The sequence below is a fragment of the Giraffa tippelskirchi genome, chromosome 4 (genome assembly GCF_054371585.1).
Source record: "Giraffa tippelskirchi isolate mGirTip1 chromosome 4, T2T-mGirTip1v1.2.pri, whole genome shotgun sequence".
Classification (NCBI taxonomy): domain Eukaryota; kingdom Metazoa; phylum Chordata; class Mammalia; order Artiodactyla; family Giraffidae; genus Giraffa; species Giraffa tippelskirchi.
The window spans coordinates 170,515,437-170,541,607 of NC_137278.1; the positions used below are offsets into that span (position 1 = coordinate 170,515,437).

Below are 26,171 nucleotides of genomic sequence, written 5' to 3' on the forward strand. Positions count from 1 at the left end.
CAACTAAAGATCCTGCATGCCACAACTAAAACCTGGCACAGCCAAAGGAAACACACACACACACACACACACACAAATGCATATGGAAAGAGCTACAGTGAGAACAGCCTTCCCAAGTGGCACTAGTGGTAAAGAACCCACCTGCCAATGCAGGAGACTTAAGAGATGTGGGTTCGATCTCTGGGCTGGGAAGATCCTCTTGGAGGAAGGCGTGGCAACCTACTCCAGTATTCTTGCCTGGAGAAACTCATGGACAGAGGAGCCTGGTGGGCTACAGTCCATAGGGGTGCAGAGGGTCAGACATGACTGAGCGACTAAGCACCAATGCATGCACAGTGAGATCAGGGGTGTGCTCTGTAATATTTACTGACTACCTGCCAAACATCAGTTCCTCTTTTCTGCTTTGCACAAGATCCAGTGCCAAGCATTTTGGGGCTCATAGACCAGGAGAAGACACAGACCAGTGAAAGAAAAGTGACAAAGGGCTCAAGGGAGGGCAAGACCAGGGTGCCTGGGGGACTGGGTCATGCCTCTTTTGGGAGGAGGACCATTGGGTTGGTTGGGTCTGGTAGAGTAAGTAGCCACTGGCCTGGGAGAAGGGCCTTCCAGGCTGAGGAGCAACATGAACTAACAATGACAATATCTCAGCATCTGTGGGGTGCTAAAATCCATAAATTCAGGTAGACCACGTCCTGAGGTCAGGATGGGGGTGACAAGTAGGGGTTCCAGTGACCAGGTGGAAGACAAGGACTCTTGCCACCTATGGGCCTCTGTTTCTATGTTTTCCACAGGCAGGGTACATGTCTCCCCATCATTGAGACGAAACCAAAGTAGCTCAAATAGCAGGAATGGACCTGGTTCCAGCATTAAACTCGTTACCTAAAGCCCTCCAATCCTGGAGAAAGATCATCCCAGAAGCCCAGAGCAGGCCTGAGCTTTCTGGTCAAGGAGCTGTAGCTGTGGCAGACAAAGGTAGAGGGCAGGGAGCAGACAGGTCACGGCCACTGAAGGCTCCTTGCCACCAGATCCCAGGCTCTGGTTTCCTGCGTCTTCAGAGTGCAGGCAGAATCAGTAGTTTCGACCACTGCCTGGACACCCCCTAGAATGCCCCTCAGCACTTTGGCAAAAGGTGACTCCTTCTTCCTTCCTTCTGGGCCCATGAGACTAATCATAAAATACTCTCTGCTTCCCAGTCCATAGGAGAAAATGCCTTCTAAATCCATTAAGTTGCTAATGCGTATGTTCGCAGACCAGAAAGAAAGGTGCCGGATTGATGGATGTACTTGTCATATTTATGGTTTGTAGCCATGTGATTAATGGGCTTTGTGGTTTATAATGCAATGCTCATCTCACTCTCCTCTTTAAGCCCTGGGTGATGTATAGGACCCGGCATTGCTGTTGCATTTCAATGGCACGACAGTGATAACATTTTATCACCCTGGATTATCAATTAGTCTCCTTTGAGAAAAGGCGGTCCCAGATTCAGTACGGGGACAGGATGGGGAGACAGGGACGCCCCTTGAGAGCATCTGTGCCTCGCCATCTGGAGATCACAGCCTTTCTCCCTGAGAACCGCGTCCCAGTTCATCTCTAAGACAAGAGGCCACAGGCCTTTGGGGACAGGAGGACAGGAGCTGGACCATCCACCCCAGAGCCTCCTCTCACCCCTCACCAGGCTGCTCTGTGGCTCCTTGGGTCTCTTTATGTCCTCCCCACCCTCTCTGATTCAGCTTCCACACACAGCCTCCAGAGGAACTCTTATGAGTTGAACTGTGTCAACTATGTCCTTGCCCGCCGCCCCCACCCCTCACCAAACTCATCTGTTACAGCCTTAACCCTCAGGACCTCAGAATGTGACTGCCCTGGACATAGACCTTTTTTTTTTAAATTTTTTAGTTTGTATTGGGGTATGGCCAATTAACGATGTTGTGATAGTTTCAGGTGAACAGTGAAGGGACTCAGCATACTTATACATGTATCTGTTTTCCCCCAAACTTCCCTCTCATCCAGGCTGCCCCATAACGCTGAGCAGAGTTCCATGTGCTGTTCCGTGGTTCTTTAAAGAGGCAATTAAGTTACAATGAGGTCCTTAGGGTGGGCCGTAATCCCTTGTGACTGATGTCCTTATAAGGAGAGAGATTAGGACATAGACACACACAGAGAGGCAACCATGGGAGGACGCCGGGAGAAGACCGCCATCTGCAAACCAAGGAGAGCGGCCTCAGGAGAAACCAGCCCTGCCCACACCTGCATCTTGGACTTCAAGTTACCAGAATTGTGAGGACAGAAATTTCACTGCGTAAGCCCCCCAAGTTTGGGTGCTTGGTTGTGGCAGCATGAGCAGAATAATACAAGGATGCCCTTTCACATTCATACCCTTTCCTAAAACCTCTGCTGTCTTCATTACATTCTCGCCGTGTGGCCTCGGGCATCCCAGTTAGCCTGTCTGAGCCTCAGTTTCCTCATCTATAGAATGGAATGAATAATAATTACCTGCAGAGTGGTTGAAAGTATTAAACCACCTTAGCCCAGCAGCTGAGAGACACCCTGTGCTGCAGCCACAAAGAACACGACTCTGTTGGGCTGTCTAGCTGCTGCTCCCTCAGGCCAGACGGCCCTTCTCCCCACTTCTTTTTTCTCCAGGGAAATCACATGCCTCCTTCGAGTCCCAGCCTGGATGCCCCCTCTTCTCCAAAACTTCTCTGATTCTCCAAGAAGGCATGATTCCTCTGCCACTTCTCTGCACTCGTCCCATTGCACCTGTGCCTGCTTCTCAGCTCACAAGCCTTGTCTCACCAGGGCTGGTAAGTTCCTTTAGGGTGGGAAATGAACTTATCATTTTCCTCTATCACCCACAGCTAGTGCAGGGTGGGCACACAGCAGGTGCACAATGTGAGGTCCTGGAAGGGCCAAGGGCAAGCCGGGCAGGAACCTGGAAATAGAGAGACTCTGGGAACCAGATAGGGCCCAGCCAGTTAGGAAGGCCTGGCGTGGGTCTCACCTACTCACCTGCTGTCACCTACCACCTCCACTTTGATCTCATCCTGTCTCTTGACCTCCATCCCCTGTTCCACTTCTGCCCTTGGTCCTTCATCCCACAGATATGAACCAACACCCACAATGTGCCAGGTGCTAGACACACACAGAGAAGGCTCCTGCCTTCGTGAGCTGGCAGCCTGGTGGGACATCCAGTAATAAATAAGTCAGTGCATAGATGCACAGCTCCAAGTTTGACAAGACCTAGGAAGACCAAACAGGGAAATGAGGACCAGGACAGCAAGGGAGACCCATTCCAGACCAGTTGTTAGGGGAACTTCTCCAAAGAACTGGTGTTCAAGCTCAAGGCAAAAAAAGCAGTCAGGAATGAAGGCTGGATTTCAGTCCCTACTTGCCCCCTGTGGTAGGCAGCCTCTTGTGCAGTTAACAACCTGTGCAACCAAACACAGTATACAAGGGTCCCATTTCTGGACTTGCTGAGCCAACCAGACTTCCTGATTTTGAACTTCTGTGCTTCCTAGGGCCTGAGTTCAGTTTCATCATTTGTCCCCTCCCACTCTTGGCTACTGAGATGACACCCTACCCCACAGATTTGGCTCTTATTCTGGAAAGCAGACATTGGTTTGAGCTCCTGGCTGGTGTTTCTAGGAGCTAGTGTCAGCCAGAGATCACAAGATCACAAGATCACACAGAGACCAACATGGAACATTCATAGGTGAGTGAGAAGTTAGCACACAGAGAAAGCAAAAGGGAACACTGGCTGGGAGTCCCTTAAGTCAGGGACCACACCGCCATCACCTCTGGATCCCCAGCAGTCACCTGACGGCTGGCACAGAACAGGCGTGAAGCAACACTGATGCGTGGGGAGGAAGGCTGAGGGAGGGGCAGTGTAGGGGGGAGAGGGAGGGCGGAAAGCAAAACTCTGGGGACAAGAACCCAGCAAGCAGTCAGAGCAGTAGGTGCACAGGACAAGGGTGGAAGAGGGACCAAAATTAAGGCCACAGGTGTCATCCAGGTGAGAGATGACAGTGAGATCAGTGAACACAGTCAGGACATCATTAAGATACACCTGCTGCCAGATAGTGCTAGAGGTAAAGAACCCGCCGGCCAGTGCAGGAGACCTAAGAGACGTGAGTTCGATCTCTGGGTCAGGAATATCCCCCGGAGGAGTGCATGGCAACCCACTCCAGTATTCTCACCTGGAGAATCCCATGGACAGAGAAGCCTAGCAGGCTACAGCCCATGGGTCGCACAGAGTTGTACACGACTGAAGCAACTTAGCACACATACATGCTAATGGACTGGATGTGGACTGGTAAGAGAGGAGGAGGAATTAAGGATCCTTTCTGAGTCTCTGACTTGAATAAGCATGCATGCTTAGTTGCTCAGTTGTGTCCAACTCTTTGTGACCTCATGGACTGTAGCCCATCAGACTCCTCTGTCCATGGAATTTTCCAGACAAGAATACTAGAATGGATTGCCATGCCCTTCTCCAGGGGATCTTCCCAACCCAGGAATCAAACCTGTGTCTCTTGCATCTCCTGCCAGGGGATTCTTTACCACTGAGCCACCATGGAAGCCCTGGGTGGATGGTAAAATCACTTACTAAGATGGGGAAGACAGGGAGAAAATCAGACTAGAGCCAGGGGTGAAAGGAAGTAGAATCTTGAGTTAAGTTTTGGAGTTGTAAGTTTGAAATATTTGTGAAATATACAAGTAGAGATAGGTAACTGTCAGGCAGATAACTGGATATACAAGTCCTAGGTTCAAATATGCATGGGCTGAAGGTATAAACTCTTCAAAGAGTTTCACAGTAAAGGAGAGTAAAGAAAGAGAGAAGGTGACACTTCCCTGGTGGTCCAATGGCTGAGACTCCATGCTCCTAATGCAGGGGGCACGAGTTCAATCCCTGTTCAGGGGACTAAGAGTTTGCATGTTGCAACTAAAGAAAGAAAAAAGATCCCACATGCCTTAACTGGGCTTCCCTGATGGCTCAGATAGTAAAGAATCTGCCTACAATGGAGGAGACCCGGGTTCGATCCCTGGGTCAGGAAGGTCCCCTGGAGAAGGGAACGGCTACCGACTCCAGTATTCTTGCCTGGAGAATTCCATGGACAGAGGAGCCCAGTGGGCTACAGTCCATGGGGTCTCAAAGAGTCCAACACAACTGAGCAACTAACACACACACACACATGCCTTAACTAAAGATCCCATGGGCCACAACTAAGACCTGACACAGCCAAATAAATAAATAAAATTTTAAAATAAATATTTTTTAAAAAGAAAAGGGAGAAAGAGCCACAGGAGGGAAATTTGGATTCAAAGAAGGGTTTTGTTTAAGATGAAAACTATTACAGCATATTTGTATGATGATGGAAAGGATTCAGAGTTTAGAAGGAAAGCCTGATGCTGCAGGAGAGGGACAAGCGGCTGCAGTGCTGTCCTCAAGAAGATAGAGGGGCGACCTTGGATAGGACAGCTCATCAATCAAACCAGGAAGGAAACAGATGTGGACAGAGATATGAGCCTCACCTCTATGAGATGCTCAGTATACATGGAAGTTACACCTTACTGCCCACCTGATCCCAGACTGACTCAGCTGCTTCTCACCTGTCTTCCTTGCCCGGAACTAGTGCCTGCCCTGACGATGCTCTCTGTTTATTCTCGGAAGACCTGGGGTTCCCTAGCATGATTCCTCTGCACACCTAGCCTTTCAACAACCAGCCTCCATTCTCAGAGCTCCCATCCCTCTGATGTGCCAACAAGCAGAGCACCAGGCTGGCAGATGGACAGGAGGACATGGCCCTGCTCTTGGTGGACACCAGGAAGCTTTGGGAAGCTGGCAGCCCCAGGAACATCTACACAAAATCAGGGACTTCTTGCCAAATGTTAATGAAGTATCTGAATAGAAAATTAAAATGCTGCTGTCCCCATTCTCTGCTTCCTCTCCTCCCTGAACCAAGCCCCTTCCACTGCCCTGTCTCCGTGAAATTAGAGAAGCAAGACCAAGTGGGTATGTCCGCCAGAGTCAGGGACAACTGTGATTGAAAAGGGAAATTGGAGAGCACCAAACATCACAGAGGCATCCAAGGAATGCCAGGGAGATGCAGCCAGTGGTCTCTGCAGATTCTCTCAGCTGGGGCATCCATCCAAGTGAGTCCGAATGCACAATGGCTGGCAGAGGGGTTAGGCACAGTAGGGGACACTCCCATTGGCCCCAAATTTTGGGGGTAAACTTCCTGGTCTTCTTAACAGGCAGTTGCCACAAACGAAGCTCAGCTGGCTGGGGAACTGGGGCCAAAGGAGAGCCAGCCTCACCTCTGCAGGTGTTGTCCTGATGCTGCTGCTGTCCAAGGGACCGTCTCCCAGCCAGAGGCTGACAGTTAACCAGAAAGCCATGGTTAACTATTGGCAAATATTTCAAAATAACAGAAAATAATGTGAAGTCCCTACCTTTAATGAGTCATAAAGAGTGTGAGCCCTGACTTAACAAAACTTCAATGAATTGAAAAGATACATGCATCCAATGTTCATAGCAGCACTATTTACAATAGCCAAGACATGCAGAATCTTAAAAATTATACAAATGAACTTTCAAAATAGAGATTCACAGACATAGAAAACAAATGTATGGTTGTCAAAGGGGGAGAGGGGAAAGGAGGTATAAATTAGGAATTTGGGATTAACAGATACACACCACTGTATGTGAAATAAATAACAAGGACCTACCGTATAGCTACCGTATAGCACAAGGAATTATATTCAATACCTTGTAATAAGATATTATAAGAAAAGAATCTGAAAAATATATATCTGATGTATAAGTGAATCACTTTGCTGCATACCTGAAACATTGTAGATCCACTATACTTAAATTTTAAAAATAATAGAAAAATACCTGAATGAACCTGTCTCCCTGTCTCTTTCTTCTCTTCTGCTCTCTCCCTTGCATTTTCCTTCTTTCTCTCTCCTCCTGAGTCTTGCCTCACCAATACCACTTCCTTTTACTATCTCTCTTTCTCCACTGCCATGGTCCTTTTCTCCTTCCCTCCCCCTTTCTTCTAAAATGATCAGAAGAGGCGTGTATGCCTATTTGCTAACCAGTCTCTAGTCCATGCCTATTCATGTCAAGCCTGGAACTAAAATCACTAGATAATACTAGAGATACGTTTACACAAAATCCACACAACTCAGAAAGGTAATAAAATAACAGTAATAAAAAAAGATACGCTGTGTGCCTACTGTGTGTCAGATGCTTTTCAAAACACTTTCACAAGTACTAAAACACATTTAATCCTCCTAATAACTCTAAGGTCAAGGGCTATGATTTCCCCTATTTTAGGAATGAAAAAATTGAGGCACACGATTTTGTTCATTACAAAGTCAAACTTCAAATTCAAGTAGTCTAGATTCAAAGCCTGTGCTATTGAGACTCAAAGAGGTTGAGTGACTTGGCTAAAGTCACACAGCTGAGAATTAGTATGATTGGGATGCAAGCTCAGGAACGTCTGATCCCAAAGCCCAATTCCTGCTCCCCATCAGAGAGTAATATATGTGATCCCTGCTCCTAATTTGGAATCCACAAGAGATGGACATTCTACACTTTGTGAAATTTCTTGTCAAATTTTCTTTTTCTTTTATGGGTGACCCTTGATCAACTTTTATAGGACCATAAAGAAAGCTGAGCACCAAAGAATTGATGCTTTTGAACTGTGGTGTTGGAAAAGATTCTTGAGAGTCCCTTGGACTGCAAGGAAATCAAACCAGTCAATTCTAAAGGAAATCGGTCCTGAATATTCATTGGAAGGACTGATGCTGAAACTGAAGCTGCAATACTCTGGCCACCTGATTCAAAGAACTGAGTCACTGGAAAAGACTCTGTTGCTGGGAAAGATTGAAGGCAGGAGGAGAAGGGGATGACAAAGGATGAAATGGTTGGATGGCATCACTGACTTGATGGACATGAGTTTGAGCAAGCTCTGGGAGTTGGTGATGGACAAGGAGGCCTGGTGTGCTGCAGTCCATGGGGTCACAAAGAGTCAGACATGACTGAACGACTGAATTGAACCGAACTTGATCAACTATTTTCTATGGATCCCAGACTATGATTAGAATTAAAAATTCCCTACCCCCTAGTTTACCAGAATTCCTCTCCTCAAAGAATGCATGCAAGCATGCAATTAAGTACACATCCATCTAAAATTTCCATGAACAGATGCTAATCTTGTTTTCCCCTTGAGGATTTGTAAGTACCAGTGGTTCATGTATATTATTAGATGTTCACATGCAGTTAATCTCCATATTTTGAGTGCCCATTACATGTTAGAGATAATGTTTCCCAGCCCTCAAAGAGCTCCCAGTCTGAAAGAGCATGTAAGTCAGGGCCACCAACTCTCAGTCAAGGCAAAAAAGTGATAGAAGCCTTAAAATTGGAACAGACAAGTATTACAATGGGAACTTGGGGGCTAGAAAGATCCTGGAAGACTTTATTGGAGAGGAAGTGCTAGAGTTAGGATCCTAAGATGCACTAGACTTCAATATTTCCTTTTTTGTAGAGTCTCAGCATCGTCTTTGAAAACTCTGCATACATGAGGATGTAGAAAGTTGCAGAGACTGGACATACTCTGTGTCATGTCTAGAAGATGGCTTTTTACTACTGTTAACCTCCCATGCCCACCTGACACATATCACTTTATGTAAGATAATTGGTCTCTTTTTCTTAAAGAGAGAAGAAAAAATAAACTAGGTTTTCTGTGTTTTTTAAAAGCTTCCTAGACATCTCAATGCCAGAAAAACAGGCTAATCTTAAAACGCTATTCTTATCAAGTCTCTTCTAGGTTTAAAATTCAATGCCTCTGTACTCCACAAGCCTGCAAGATTCTGTTCAAACACATCAGCCTGGCGTCAAGATCTTCCATGATGTGTTTCCAAATTACACTTCTGGTTTTAACTCTAATATAACAGCATATGCATTCACTATAGGATCTATGAGAGTGAGCCATGTGCTGAAAAACAACACAGAATTCTCTGAGATTCCATTAAGGAAGAAATAAATAAGTGCTTCAGGTAGTTGAGCACACCCATAAAGACCTAGGATATTGCCCACTGCGCTTCCCTGATGGCTCAGTGATTAAGAATCTACCTGCAATGCAGGTGACACATGAGACACAGGTTTAATCCCTGGGTCAGGAAGATCCCCTGGAGGAGGAAATGGCAATCCATTCCAGCATTCTTGCCTGAAAAGTCCAGAGGGGACCTGGAGGGCTACAATCCATGGGGTCACAAAGAGATGGACCTGACTGAGCGCGCGCACACACACACACACACACACTCCCCACCGAACTTTCCCTTTCCCCCTGAATTGTCCCATCTTCTGCCTAAATAGTGGACTATAAGTAGAAAAAAAAAAAAGAATCAAACACTGAAACAGAAGGTGGACCAGGCATCCAGGAAGCAAATTAGCACAACTTTAGTTGGTCCAATACATCAAAGAATTCAACCATGTGATTCCATCATTATGGGATGTCTACTAAGTATTGTGCACAATATAACATAATACAGTAAACAAATTTGTGAGACTTAGCGATCAGATACAATGTGGACATCCTAGGGGGAGTACTTGATAACCCAATAATAATAATAATAGTCCAGCAATGCAGATGGAATCACAGTCCAAAAGCTCAGAGATGCAAGAAATAAAACATATTACCGTCAATGAATTTAATTTCTCTCTTAAGCTTCATTTCGTTTGATGGCAGAAACTAAACCTCACTCAGTTTCTAGTCTACTTTTCTGCTGGGTAGTTCTCATATTCTCAAGAGTTAAAATAGTCAAAGCACAAGTATAAGGAGCTTCAATCTGATCCTCAGACTGAAACGGAGCAGGACCCTATGGTCATTGCCTGCCCCCCATGTCCTCTGCCTGCCTTTTGTCTGTGGAAAACTTTAGTCAAAGAATAAGTTTAATCGGAGAAATGAGAAATGCAGAAACAAAGGAAAACAATCAAAGGAGACCAAATAATAATAATGTAGTCATTAAGCATAGTCAAGGGCCTTTAGTTCCTTCTCAAGGACTACAGATAATATCCTGAGCCATATCCTGTGAGCTGTCTTATAGATACTGAAACCCCAGGTGGAAGACGTTAACTACATGATGTCAACTTCTGTACCCACAACATAAGCCTCCACAATTTCAAGAACTGGCCTCAAAGAAATCGAAACAAACTAACCCTGGAACTGAAGATTAACTGTACCTGAAACAACCAAGATGACACTGGTCAGACCATTGATGACCAATTTGAAGATGACTGTCAGAACTCACTGCTGTTTTTCTGCATGTATCCCCCCTCACTTTTGCCTATAAAAGCTCTTGGCCCACTGGCTACCAGTTGGGGGCTGGGGGTGGTGATGGGAGAAGGGAGTCGTCAGCCTTTGGACAGATGTCTGCCATCCTCTCCCACCCACCCAGTGGCCAGCATCTGAAATAAAGCAAACTTTCCTTTCCACCAACTTGGCCTGTTTATTGGCTTTTAAGCAGCGAGCAGCCAGACCCCACACGCACTTTCAATAACAAGACATTATTATCTAACCATGTGGCGTCTTCAGACATCTTCAGGCATCTTTAGACAACGCAATGTTGTGTGTCCTTGTGCCAGGACCCAAACCTCCAGGTTCTCTCATGGCTAAATCCCACTCAGAGCCTCCAGACAACTTTCTGAGGGGAGACTGAAGCTTTTCTTGACCTCTGTGATACAGATGGGATCCAGGAAAGTCATTTTTTGCTCCCCAGGAAACTTATAAGACTTACCCAGTAATTTCTGCCTGACAGACCCTTGATAGACAACAGACAGACACCTGATAGACCCCTGACATACCCCTAACAGACCCCTGACAGACACCTGACAGACAGACACCTGATAGACCCCTGAGAGACCCCTAACAGACCCCCTGACAGACATCTGACAGACAGACACCTGATAGACCCCTGACAGACATCTGACAGACAAACACCTGATATACCCCTGACAGACACCTGACAAACAGACACCTGATAGACCCCTGACAGATCCCTGACACACACATGATAGACCTCTGACAGACCCCTGACAGACCCCTGACAGACACCTGACAGACCCCTGACAGACCCCTGACAGATCCCTGACAGACGCCTGACAGATGCCTGACAGACGCCTGACAGACCCCTGACAGATCCCTGACAGACACCTGACAGACCCCTGACAGACCCCTGATAGACCCCTGACAGACCCCTGACAGACACCTGACAGACACCTGACAGACCCCTGATAGACCCCTGACAGACCCCTGACAGACACCTGACAGACCCCTGACAGACCCCTGACAGACACCTGCAACTATTTTTACTAATTTCTCAGGCCAAATGGGACACAGGAGAGTCATGGGGTCTTGCCATTTTCCCAGGGCTGATGCAGGAAGAGGGGCACATATTCCCTCTGCTCTCGGGCACCAAAATTAATTGGGAAATGCTGTCATTTCCTCTTCTCTTTATTTTTTCCTGGAAAGAAAGAATAGGCAGAGCTCTTTCTAGCGACTAAATAATGAAGCTCCAATCTTCCCTAACTATTTCCTCTCTCAATCCAGAAGTTTTGTATCTCCTCTGTGGTGTGAAACTTTTAATTCATAATGTGTTCTTGACACTATATATAGAAGAGTAGAGAATTTATGTGATGGGTTCATCAAAACATATTCTCTTTTAACTTTGTTTTAAATTTCATCTCTACATGAAATTCAAAAATTTATTTTGGACCCACAGATCTAGTAAGAACAATGAACCTTAAACAGGATAAAGAAATAAATCCACATCTAAGGCGGGCACATTTAAAGATTTTTTAAAATCTTAGAAGTATTAAGAGAAAAATGCCATATCATATGTGGAAGGGCCACTAATAAGAATGACAACTGATGTCTCAGTGAAAACAAAAGTGGATGGAAAACAGTGAAACAGCATCTTTAAAGTGGTGAAAGAAAAAAAAAAACCTGTCAGCCAAGATGTCTATGTCCAATGAAAATATCCTTCAAAAATGAAAGTGAAAGAAATATATTTTCAAACAGACAAAAATTCAGAGAATTTTTCTCCATCAGATTAGCACTATAAAAACACAATAACAAGTTCTTCAGGCTTAAGGGGAATTAAATCAGATAGAAGTCTGGATCTGCAGGAAGAAATAGAGAAAAAAGAATGATCAACATGAGGGTAAATATTTATATAACTCATTTTAATTATTGTTTTACCATATATTATATATTTTAAAAGACTGTTCAAAGTAAAAGTAATAATAATTTATTGTGAGGTTTAGAACATGCATAGAAGGAAACTATACAGCCACAGAGTATAAAAAGCAAGGAGACAATAAAAGGAAAATCATTGTTTTAAGGTTCTTACATTGTGAATTAGTACATTATTTGAAGGTACAGTAATGAGTTAAAGATACATATTGTAATTTCACTTTTTAAAAGCACACATAATGAAGCACAGCTAAAAACAATAAAGGAGTTCAAACTGAATAGTAAAAATTACTCAACTCACCCCTAAAAAAGTCAAGAGGAACAAAAAGAGATGAGACAAAAAAAATAAAGACAAATTAAAAACATATACCCAGAAGGAAGATCAATACTTCCACTTATGTAAAAGGACTAAGGATTTCAATTCAAAATCAGAGATTGTAAATTAACTATATGCTAATAAAATTTTTTTAATAAATAAATAAAATACAGGGAATTCCCTGGTGGTCCAGTGGTTAGGATTCCACGCTCTCACTGCCAAGGGCCTGGGTTCAATCCCTGGTCAGGGAACTAAGATCCCACAAGCCATTTGATGCAGCCAAAAAAGAAAAAATAAAACAATAAAAAACAAAACCAGAAATTATCAGTGTAAATAAAAAAAAAAAACCAAAACCTAACAACATGCTATTTATAGATAAAGCACTTTAAATATGAAAACTGACAGATTAAAAGTATTTCTTAAAAAAAAATACCATGTAAAATAAACTCTAAAGCATGACAAAGCTAATTTACCTATATTACTATTAGGCAAAGTGAACAAATCCCTTGAAAAATACAACTCACTGAAAACAACACACGAAAACTAGGAAGTTTGAATAGCCCCATATCTATGGAAGAAAATAAATTCTTAATCAAAACTGTTTCACAAGGAAAATTCCAGGTCAAGATGGTTTAATGAATTGTAACATCTAAGAAATAAATAAAACCAGCTTTACATAAACTCTGCCATAGATTGAGTTGCCCAAGAAATAGACTTTGGGATAGAGTTTCAGAGAAGTGGTTTGTGAGAAGATTCTCTTAGGAACAACTTCTATGATGGAGCAAAAGAAGAAAGACTAAACAGAGGAGGAAGAAAGACTAAACAGAGGAGTTGGACAGTGATGGAGTTGTGACAGAGGTTTCAGCCTCTTTAAAGCTATTCCAAACCGAAGCAGGATCCAGATCTTTGTGGTCCTACATCAACCTAGTCATTGGGTACAGAGTAAGTAAGACAGCTCCACTTATCCCAGGGCAATTCCTGAGGCTGAATCATCAATGGGTACTATTCCCAGAAGCTGGAAAAACAATCCCTTCATTCCTGAGAGGGGTATCTGGAGTGGATATGGGCACCACAGGGTGAGGAAACACTTTGCAACTGATTTTATGAGGCCAGTCAAAATTCAATAACAAAAATTGAAAAAGATATCATAAGAGAAGACAATTACAGGCTAGTACTCCTTTCGAACACAGATGCAAAAATCCCTTAATTAAATATTAGCAAATTGAATTGGTGATACAGTGAAAATATAGTACATCATGGCCAAATGGTATTTATTCTGGGAATTTGAGTCTTGGTTTAATATTAAAAAATAAAGCAATGTAATTCATCACACTAAAATAATAAAGAATAGGACTTCCCTGATGATCCACTGGTTAAGAATCCACCTACCAATGCAGGGGACAGGGTTTCAATCCCTGGTCTGGGAAGATTCCACATACCATGGGGCAACTAAGCTGGTGCACCACACTTACTGAAGTCTGCATGCTCTAGAGCCCATGCTCTGAAATAAGAGAAGTGATGCAGTGAGAAGCCCCTACACAGCAACTAGAGGGTAGCCCCCGCTCATCGCAACTAGAAAAAGCCCACTCACAACAACGAAGACCCAGCACAGCCAAAAATAAACAAGAAAATAAACAGGATAAAGGATAAAAATCACACACTCATGTCAAAAGACACACACAAAAAAAGGGGGGGGTGGGCTTTTGACAAAACTCAGTTCCAATTCGTTTTTTAAATTCTCAGGAAACTAGAACTAGGAAGGAGCTTCCTCAATCCAATAAAGAACATCTATGAAATATCTTCCCTGGTGACTCATACAGTAAAGAATCTGCCTTCAATGAGACCTGGGTTTGATCCCTGGGTTGGGAAGATCTCCTGGAGGAGGGCATGGCAACCTACTCCAGTATTCTTGCCTGGAGAATCTCTGTGGACGGAGGAGCCTGGTGGGTTACAGTCCATGGGGTCGCAAAGAGTCGGACACGACTGAGCAACTAACCATGGCACAGCACATGAAATATCTACAGCTTACATCCTATTTGGTCTTCCCTGGTGGCTCAGTGGGTAAAGAATCTGCCTGCAACACAGGAGACGCAGGCAGATGCAGGCTCGATCCCCAGACTGGGAAGATCCCCTGGTGGAGAACACGGCAACCCACTCCAGTATTCTTGCCTGGAGAATCCCATGGAGAAAGGAGCCTGGAGGGCTACAGTTCCTGGGGTCACAAAGAGTTGAACATGACTGAAGTGACTGAGCATGAACACATGTACAACGTCCTTCTTAATAGTGAAACACTGAATCTCCCTAAAATCTGGAAGAAGCCAAAGATGTATTTTCTTACTACTTCTATTTAGCATGATACAGGAAGTCCTATCCAGTGCAATAAAGTGATAAAGTGAAATAACAGCATAAATATTATAAAGGAAAAAGAAAGATATCTTTATTCCCTAATGAAAAAAATTGTTTACCTAGAAAACTCTAAGGAATCTACAAAAACACCAACAAGACTAACAGGTGAATTTAGCAAGTTCACAGACTGTAAGGCCAGCACAAAAAAATTGGGTCCCACGTGACTCAGTGGTAAATAATCTACCTGCAGTACAGGAGACTCAGGTTGGATCCCTGGGTTGGGAAGATTCCCTGGAGAAGGAAATGGCAACCCACTCCAATATTCTTGCCTGGGAAATCCCATGGACAGAGGAGCCTGGCAGGCCACAGTCCATGGGGTTGCAAAAGACAACTTAGCAAATAAACAACACATAAAAATTAACTGTATTTCTATATACCAGAAAGGAACAGTTGAAAGATTAAATTTTTTAAAACAACCTAATTAAAAAATAGCATTAAAAATTAATTACCAAATAATGACTCTAACCAAAAAACATGCAAGACCACTCTATTAAAAATTAAAGATCTAAATAAATGGAGAGATACTCTGTCCATTCTCTTCAAATTTATGTATCATCCAATGCAATCTTGGTTAAAATACCAGAATTAATTTTATTTATTTCTTTTTGGCTGTGCTGGGTCTTCAATGCTGTGTGGGTTTTTCTATAGCTGTGGCGAGCGGGGGCTGCTCTCTAGCTGTGGTGTACGGGCTTCTCATTGAGGTGGCTTCTCTTGTTGTGGAGCACAGGTTCTAGACCATGGGTTCAGTAGTTGTGGCACATGATCTCAGTTGCTCTGTGGCATGTGGGATCTTCCTGGAGCAGGGATCTAACCCATTAGATCCTACAGTCTAACCTACTTTGGCAGGTGGATTCTTTATAACCCATTAGATCCTACAATCTAACCTACATTGGCAGGTGGATTCTTTACTACTGAGCCACCAGAGAAGCCCGACAAGACTTTTTGAAGAAACTGATAAGCTGACTCTAAAACAAAGGAACATATAAAAGACCTAAGATGGCCAGAAAAATCTTGAGAAAGAAAGTTAAAGAAATTTCACTACATGATTCCAAGGTTTACCATAAAGCTACAGTAACCAAGACAGTGTGGTAACGGTTAGAGGGAACTTAGAGTATGACAGAAAAATAAGAAACAATCAAGATTACCAGGTATATGTTTAAAACAGAATTATAGAACTAAAAATTTAATTAAGGTGTAAAGCTCAGTGGATAGATTAAATTAGAACCAGTTAAAGAGAAAATTATCAAAACAGAAAATAACTTTTTAAAAAGTATTTAAAATGCCCTCTGAAAATAGAGGTAGGAAAAGTGAAGAGAAATAAAGAACAGAATGAAATATCTAACAATGTCTGATTAGAATTCAAAGTGAGAGAGAAAATAATGAATAAACTGTATTTGCAGAGATAAAAAGAAAAAGACTAAGATTTTACCAGAACTGATGAAAGACACAAAAAAGTCGAGGAACCCAAGAAAGATCCAAGCAAGATAAATTGAAAAGAAATTCCTATCTTGATACATTAAAGGCAAATTTCAGAATGCCAAAGATTCAAGGATACAGGCTCCATGACAGGAAGGAACACCAAGCACATAATAACCATCAATACTTAAAAGAAATCAGAGAAAGGCATCTGCTACATACAGAGAAATAATCAGATTGACAACTGACTTCATAGAAACAACAGAAGACAACTGACTTCATAGCAACAGAAAGTGAATTATCATCTTCAAAGTGCTGAAAGTAATCATCAACCTAGAATTCTGCACCAAGGTGTCATAAAAGTATTTGTGGAAGGAGGACAGTAGGAGAGGAGAGAAAGAAGTGATTATTAACCAACAGACTTTCACAAAGGGAACTCTTAAAGGATATGCTTCACAGGGAAGGAAAATGGTCCCAGAGAACGTTTCACATGAAAGAAGAAACAGGAATAAATAAATGGTAACTATGTGGATAAATTTAAATAAAAACTAATTTAATGAAACACTCACAATAATGATCAGTGTATGAGGTTAAAAAAAAAGAATTAAAATACTGAGCAATGAGAAATAAGCCTGGAGGTAGATGATAATAAAGCATTCTCAGAACCTGGCTTTGTTCAGGAGGAAGGTAAAGATACTAATTTTAGGACATTGTCATACATATGTATATGTGACATATAATATTTTCCGTTTGCATATGTTATTTCAGTATGTTTTATATAATTATAACATGTGTGTGTATTAGTCTCTCAGTCATGTCCAACTCTTTGTGACCCCGTGGACTGTAGTCCACCAGGTTCCTCTGTCCATGGAACTCTCCAGGCAAGAATACTGGAGTGGGTAGCCATTCCCTTCTCCAGGGGATCTTCCTGACCCAAGGATTGAACCCAGGTCTCCTGCATTGCAGGCAGATTCTGTACCATCTGAGCCACCAGGGAAGCCCTGATTATAATATATATGTTGCTTTATTGTAACATATAATATTAATGTTATTATCATATATATTTCTACGGAAACCATAAAAAATAGAAACATGGGCTTAGCACAACTTCTCAACAAACAGGTAAAAATGAAATAAGGCTAAAAATGTCTCAATCAAGGCAAAAGAAAATATGAAAGGAAAGGGGAAAAGGCTAGAAAAAATGCAATGAATAAAAAATCAAAATTGGATGTCAGAAATGAGTCTAAATATATAAATTATAATTTATGTGAATGGACTAAATTCTCCAGTTAAAAGACTGAGATTTTAACAGTGTGTTAAGAATTCAGCTATATGGGATCTGGGAATGAGTTCTGCCTGGCAACCTCTAGGGGTTTTCTGTTCTCATGCAGCCTTTGGGGTCAGGATGAGGAGGACAAGGATAGGGAGGAATACTTGTTCACTGATACACTATTTGGTATCCAAAAGAATCAATGTGGATTACAGGGGTGCATATAGTAAAACAGAATCTTTATCATGAAATCAAAGCAAAAGGAAAATAGGTAGAAAATAATATAAGATGAAGTGATATTAGCACACAAAATGCATCCATAAATCCTTGCCAGAAGTCAGCTGGAAAGGTAACTCTGAGATTCCTAGCAGCAAAAGCAAAGAGGGAAACATGGACATTATTGCAAATTCCTGATATCCAAAGTATCAAATACAAACCAGCAAAACAATGACAACTTTCCCTGGTGCAGAGACCTGAGAGAATTTTGTCCCCAGTAAAGAGGAAAGTATAGAGGTAACGGACACCAGTTTCTGGATATTCCTTTAACAAACTCAAGAACCTGTTTTTGCCCTGCTTTTTTATAATGTCCTTCAATGAAGGCCTGTATGAAACCAACTCTACAAGGGCCAAGACAATAAAGTCCAAATCCACATCTCCCCGATGTCTGACTTGATCCAAGGACAAAATTCATAAGAACTGGGATAATGGTTCTTGACTGTTTTGGATTTGTGGGCCACTTGGGGAATCCATTTAAAGCAATGGGGTGTCAGGAACATTTCCCAAAAGAAGTAACACTTCTGTTGAGTCTCAGTTCCAATTCCCTTGAGGTACTGCTGCACTGATTTGTTACCCTAGAATTCTATTAGAAATTAACATTAATAAAAAATAAGCAATAATATCAACAGCACAAGTGGTTATAGTACCATGTATTAAGCACTTTTTTAAGCACTCGGACAAATTTTGTAGCCCCTCTCTACCCGCATGCACATACACTCTTCTTGAGCAAGTTTGTATAGATTTTCTTCCCTTGGACAAGCAGTAGGAAAAAGTCACAGTAGCTTCTTTTAAGAAATGGAATAACCAACCACTAAAAAGAAATGATAGTTATAAAACAAGATAGAGGTGCTAATTATCTTTACAGTCATACTACAATATAAAATATATCAAACTGACATGCTGTATGCCTCAAATTTACACCAGGTTATATCTCAGGTGTATTTCAATAAAAATTTTCTTAAAGAGCAAAAAAAAAAAAAAGAAATGGAGTAAGACAAAGAAACTCTCTTACAGGAGAATCTTTCTTTCTGTGAAGCTAAATAGTCTGAGATGGAAGAGACAAAGGCAGGAAGATCAGTGAGGAAGGGTTGCAGTAATCTTGGCATAAAGGGGTAGAGAAAAGATATACATATATATATACATACATGCATAGATCATCTATTATATCTATATCTAATATCTATATATATAATCAGAGAGGAAAATGGTAATCCACTCCAGTATTCTTGCCTGGGAAATCCCATACACAGGGGAGCCTGGCGGGCTAGCGCTGCAAAGAGTCAGACATGACTGAAGTGACTGAGCACGCACGCATATGTATAATCAGAAGAGTCAATAATGTTGTAATGAAAAGGGCCGTAGAGAGGGAAGAGTTAAATACAGGTGACCTTGCACAAGTTGCTTTCTTCTTCTGCCCTTGGTCTCCCGTCTGTCAACAAGGGAGTCTCTGATCCCCTGATTATGTGAGCCGGCACGTGGGCACAGAAGCAGTGCAATAGTGAGTGAAATTTATTATGTGTGCTGATTGATTTAAATGGATGACCTTGAGGTGCTCTGGGGCCTTCTGAACCCTGAGGAATGATTAAATGACAGCCACTGCAGCTCTGTTGTTAAGCATCTTTTCTTTACCCACCAAGACTTTTTAGAAATGCCGCGAGATGCCATACACTGAGCCGGGGCCCTGATATAAGACATAGAGCTCCTAGTCTGGAAGAGCATGCAGTCTGCAGCCCCTAACCTGGGGGAGGAAGCATCTCTTCCCTTTGCTTGAAGCCCCGCCTGGGAGACAAACCCAGAGAGAACCACCGAAGACCCAGCCTAGAAGTGCTGCCTGAGCCCCCACCCGGGCTCCAGGGCTCAGGGGAAGGTGAGATGGATTCCGGTGCTGCTGCTTAGAAATAGATAATTAATCACAAAACCCAGGAAGATGGTTTTGTTCTCCCCAAAGCAAGTTAATCTTGAAACCTTATTACTTGGGGAGAAGTGTCAGAGAGATTTGAGTACCATTAAAACATAATCAGGGCTCTTAAGCACATTGTTTTCATCGCCTATGAAAACATAAACTTTTATCAAAAAAGATAAATAGTTAAATGTCAATGTCAAACTTGGGAGGTGACCTGATGGGGCTGGAAGAACAATGGATAGAGATTTTGTCTCATCTGTCCCAAGTAAATCCATGAATTTTCATTTCCCCGTACATAAAGCAGCTGTAACTGTTTCTGCCCTGCTTCTCCCATGCACTTCATGGCTACCATTTACTGAACACAATGCCAGATATCATCCTAGGAAGCTTCCAGGCATTGATCAACTCCATTCATCTTGACAGTGAGTGCAAGGGCCAGTCATTATTATCTCAGTGGAATAAGGGCCACAGAGAGAGTTGACATAACTTCCTGAATTCAAAGGGCTAAGTGGGGTGGAGCCACATTCTGAAGCCAGACCTGTTTTGCTTTAAAGACCATCAGCTGAAACTGTCCTTGACAGTCTGAAACTCCGAGGCAATGAACTTGGTAGATACATGCCTGACTGTGGAGTTCCTTGAACGCCAGGCTGGAAGACACCTTGACAGGATCCACTTTTTCAAACAATGTCCTCTCCTGACCTAAGCAACTCTGCTGCCGAAATTAAGGATCCAGGTGTCCCAGGAAAGACTGAGGTTTTTAGCACTTATTTCTCAGTTGTCAGGCGCCTGAGAAGAAATAGTCACAGAAGCGGATGAAATGACAGGAAACCTCATCTCCCCCTTCCTCAAACCCTCCAAGAGCCTTCCACTCCAACCACCATCTCCACGGAGCCAAGCATCCATGCAGACCCACACAGGAAGCCCGAATTAGCTCAACCTGCCTCCCAGCTGCTGGATGAACCTAATTAGATCAAATTAATAATTTATTCAAGCAAGATGAGACATGCCAGGAATCTCCGGGGAGGCTGTAAAATGATAAAGCCATCTTATTAGGAAAATGTGTCAACACCCCATGCAAACTCGGGTTCTGGGATAGAAGGGGGAGGCCCATCTGACACCAGTCACCTTCCGAGGCCGACTCCTGGCTCCTCCCTTGGGCATCTCTCCAAGCGTGACATTACCTGTCCTGTCACAGGCTCCTCTGCTGTCTTCCTCCCTCAAGTCCTCTCCCCACCCTTCCCTTCCTCCTGCTCCACCCCCCACTCTGCCTCCTCATCCTTCAACCCGACAAATTATTAACCTAAACATTCAAGATCTCTCTCCCCCACCAGAACGGAAAGCCGGATGACAAGCTCATATGTCCGTGTCACACAGTGAATGATTCTTACATAAAAATTAACAGGCACTTGACAAAGTCATAATCACTAACTAATGTTGCATTATGCAATTTCCATAATTAGTCATGTTATTGATATTTCCTTCCAACCGCAGAGTCGGTGGGGCCACCTTTATTTATGGCAAAGGAAATGGCTAGTCTGTGTGCAGGTTCTCCAGAGAAAACTTCTGGGAAATACTTCCCTTGAGGCTTAGACACACACCCAGAACCTGGCTCCCACCCTCCCCAAGGCCAACCCCCTCCGGAGCTGATTTTTCGCTTCAGAGCAACAGGAACAAATCAGTCTGTTATGCACAATGGTCAATGTGAAGATATTAAGGCTTGGCACCGGGGCCAATTTCTCAACTATCTCAGCTCTTTGAGGAAATTAAAAGACGCTTACTCCTTGGAAGAAAGTTATGACCAACCTAGACAGCATATTGAAAAGCAGAGACATTAGTTTGCCAGCAAGGGTTCGTCTAGTCAAGGCTATTGTTTTTCCAGTGGTCATGTATGGATATGAGAGTTGGACTATAAAGAAAGCTGAGTGCCAAAGAATTGATGCTTTTGAACTGTGGTGTTGGAGAAGACTCTTGAGAGTCCCTTGGATTGCAAAGAGATCCAACCAGTCCATCCTAAGGGAGATCAGTCCTGAATATTCATTGGAAGGACTGATGCTGAAGCTGAAACTCCAATACTTTGGCCACCTGATGAGAAGAGCTGACTCATTGGAAAAGACCCTGATGCTGGGAAAGATTGAAGGCAGGAGGAGAAGGGGACCACAGAGGATGAGATGGTTGGATGGTATCACCGACTCAACGGACATGGGTTTAGGTGGACTCCGGGAGTTGGTGATGGACAGGGAGGCCTGGCGTGCTGCGGTTCATGGGGTGGCAAAGAGTTGGACACGACTGAGTGACCGAACTGAACTGAACAAAGGCAGTGGTGGAAGTTTAAGAGTTTTAAGGAACTTTGCAAACAGCCTCTCCAGCCATGATACAGCAGTCCTCCTGGAGGTTGTAGCTGTTAATCCATCTTACATATGAGAGGACTAAGGCTCGCAGATATGAAACAATGAGTCCAAGTGAACAGTGGATATGTGCAAAGCTGGGATGCAAATACAGGTTTTTCTAATTAAAAGCCTCGGAGACTATGCTGCATACCAGAGGCAGACAGCAAGTTCAAACACTGGCTGTTTTTCAGTAGTTACTCTGTCTTTTGGCAGTGTTCATAGCAGCACAATTTACAAAAACTAAGACAAGGAAACAACCTAAGTGTCCATCAACAGATTAATGGATACTTTGACCACCTGACGGGAACAGCCAACTCACTGGAAAAGACCCTGATGCTGGAAAAGATTGAAGGCAGAAGGAGAAAAGGGCAATAGAGGATGAGATGGTTGGATGGCATCACCAATCCAATGGACATGAACTTGGGCAAACTCCAGGAGATGGTGAGAGACAGGGAGATCTGGTATGCTGTAGTTCATGGGGTTGCAAAGAGTCAGACATGACTTGGCGACTAAACAACAATAACATATATGTGTGTGTGTATGTGTGAGTGTGGGCGTGTAGGGTTGACCCAAAAGTTCCTTCTGTTTTCAAGTAAAAATAATACTCATTTTTTATTATCACCAAAAACTTCATTGAACAAAATACTCACTGTTTTGTTCTACTGCCTTCTGCCATTTTGGGGCAACTTCATAATTCCAACTTCCTGAAACGTTTAATCTTTTTGAGCAAAGAATTGTCCCAGATGTCTTTTACAGTCTTCCAGGGAATTGAAATTTTTCCATTAAGAGAATTTTGTAAAGACCAAAATAAAGGGAAATCTGAAGGTACAATATCTAGTGAATACAGCAGATGAGTCAGGACTTCCCAGTCAAGCTGTAACAGTTTTTGCTGGTCATCAAAAAAGCATGCAGTCTTGGTTATAACAGAGGACTTGCTCATAATGGAGGACTCCCTTCCAGTCCCACCATATATACAACATCACCTTCTTTGGATGAAGACTTTCTTTGGAATGGTTGGTGATGGTTCATTTCACTTGCCCCAAGATCTCTTCCATTCCACATCACTGTACAGTATCCACTTTTCATCACCTGTCACAACTGGTTTTAAAAATGGAACGTTTTTGTTCCGTTTAAGTAGAGAATTGCATGTGGAAATACGGTTAAGGTTTTTTTCCCCTTAACTTATGCGAAACCCAAACATCAAAGTAATTAACATAACCAAGCTGGTGCAAATGATTTTCAATGCTTGATTTGGGTATTTTGAGTATGTGAGCTATCTCCCACATGGTCTAACGTTGATTGTTCTCAATTACTGTCTCAATTTGATTGCTATCAACTTCATCTGGTCTACCTGACCTTGGAGTGTCGTCCAGTGAGAAATCTTCAGCCTGAAACTTCGCAAACCACTTTTGACAAGTTCTGTTAGTCACGGCACCTTCTCCATACACTGCACAATCTTTTTTTTGCCTTTCAGTTGCATTTTGAAAGTGAAAGTGAAAGTCGCTCAGTCGTGTCCGACTCTGCGACCCCATGGACTATAGAGTCCATGGAATTCTCCAGGCCAGAATACTGGAGTGGGTAGCTGTTCTCTTCTCCCAACCCAGGAATCAAACCCAGGTCTCCCGCATTGCAGGTGGATTCTTTACCAGCTAAGCCACAGGAGTGCAATTTTTACCTTTCTTGAAATCATGAAGCATGATATGACAACTGTCACAACACAATCTAACAAAATTGTTTCAAATGAGGTTAAAGTGCTTCTAGAGCCATCTTATGGGGGAAAAAAAACAAACGAACTTTTTGGTCAACCCAATATACATGATGGAATATTATTCAGTCATAAAAAATGAAATAATATCATTTGCAGCAACATGGGCGGACCTAAAGATTATAATACTAAGCGAAGTCAGATAGAGAAAGACAAATATATATGATATCACTTATATGTAAATCTAAAATATGACACAAAGGAACTTATTTACCAAACAAAAACAGATTTATAGAAACAGAAATCAAACTTATAGTTATCCAAGGGGAGGGAGGGGGAGAGATAAAATGAGATTAACAGATACTCACTACTAAATATAAAATAGGTACACAGCAAGGATTTATTGTACAGCACAGGGAACTATATTCAATATCTTGTACCAAACTATAATGGAAAAAAGAATATAGATATACACACAAAGATATGTAAAATCAAATCACGTTGTCCTAAAGCCACCACTAGAACACCTGGATTCAGCCATGCCTGAAGCCAACATACCCCAAACTTTAACTTGCCTGAGTTAGAAGGTCCCTCTTTTCATTAATCCAGTTAAGAGGGATTTCTGTCACTTTCAGAGGAGAGACACTTGGATAGGTGGTGTCTTCAGAGTGCCCCACATTTTTCCTGTGACAACTCTTGTCATGCTTGCTTGTAGGTCTAGATGTCACATCTGACTCTCCCACCAAAACAGAAGTCCCATGAGAGCTAGATGCCTGCCTAAACCCTCCAATCCAGTGAGGAGTATGGCCCATTCCCTTCCATCACTGGGGTCTCCACAAAGGCAACCTCCATGAAGAAATCTCCTTTGACCACTCTGCCTAAACACAAAGGCAACCTCCATGAAGAAATCTCCTTTGACTACTCTGCCTAAAACAGGTCCTCCCATCATGCCCCATTTCCCAGGCCACATGGCTTCTCCTCAGAGCATCCTCTGTCCCTACCTAACATTTTACTGTAGATGATGTTTTTGTTAGTTTCCTGTCTTGTCTCCCCATGAGAATGTAAATGCATGTAACTGACATGGAGCAGGGATCTTGTGTCTTGGGTTTTCCATTGCTACACAGTGCCTGGAAAGTACAGCATCTGATAACCAAGGTCAGCAAGTGAGTGCGTGACCACCACTTACACTGTGGTGATTCTTCCTCTGTGCTAACACCCGGCCTTGTGCCAGGCACTGTGAGACTGCTAACACATTCAGAGCGAGAGCTAAGAGCTTTACACCTACTCTTTTCCCTTAGCTTCACAACCACTCCAGGAGGTAGGTATTACTATCACTCCCAGTTTACAGATAAGAAGCTGAGGCACAGAGAGGTAAATTAACATGCCTAAGGTCACACAGCTAAGTGGCAATCGTGGAACCAGGGTTGGAACCCAGGAAATGTGATATCAGCATCCATCATGTCATCACAATTAGACAGCTCATATCTTGTGGAAATAAGTTAAGGCAGAGTCTCTGCTCCCAGATAATGGCCAGATACATGAAATAAGTGAGTGCTACCCACACACACAACTGGTTTATTTATTACTAATTCATTGCATTTGTGGGTAGAGGAGATATTCTGAGCCACAGAAGCCAAACTTACTCTGTCTCTTTTCGATGGTTAGCACAGATTTACCTTCATTAAAGCTGAGCGATCATTTAAGCCATAATTCCAGCTTTTAGCCATTCTAGAGAAATTGATGGAAGGGTAGACTTACCTGAGATCTTTTCCTTCAAAGATCAGTGAGGGAAGAGGTGGAGCACAGGGAGGTAGGCAGATGCGTGGCTGCTGATTATATTCAAGATTATAGCTGAGCAACTTCCCTGGAAGTCCAGTAGTTAAGACTCCACACTTCCAATGCGGAGAGCCCAGGTTCCATCCCTGGATGGGGAACTAGGATCCCACATGCTGCACAGTGTGGCTAAATAAATAATACAATCCATTTTAAAAGATTATATTTGAAATAATTTCTAAGATGTCACATAGAAAATGGCCCTTTAAATGGAGAGCAATGGGCCTTCATGCTGCCATTTTTCTCCCCTTCATCCATGAGAATCTTCTAGCTCTATGGTCCCTCCCCCTCCCACTCTTGAGCAATATACAGGCACATTTCAGAGAAGCCAAGAATTAAGTCAAAATTACCTTTCTCACTCTGTCTCTCAGACAGATGGGACGGTTCACTTTCATTGGC

The 26,171-nt window shown here is 42.9% G+C and overlaps 1 long non-coding RNA gene across 2 annotated transcripts in view; it reads right to left on the minus strand.

Annotated features, from left to right (window-relative positions):
* LOC145547137 (uncharacterized) overlaps window positions 1-26,171 on the minus strand; it is a 90,308-nt gene that overhangs the window by 36,638 nt on the left and 27,499 nt on the right. Inside the window, exons 3-4 of one of the 2 annotated variants that reach the window (XR_014083567.1) lie at window positions 25,698-25,901; window positions 10,498-12,187 (exon numbers count right to left, since the gene is read on the minus strand). This is a non-coding gene — a long non-coding RNA (uncharacterized LOC145547137). Of the gene's footprint in view, window positions 1-10,497; window positions 12,188-25,697; window positions 25,902-26,171 lie in introns of those variants that run through there. The other variant, XR_014083568.1, reaches the window with a different exon arrangement.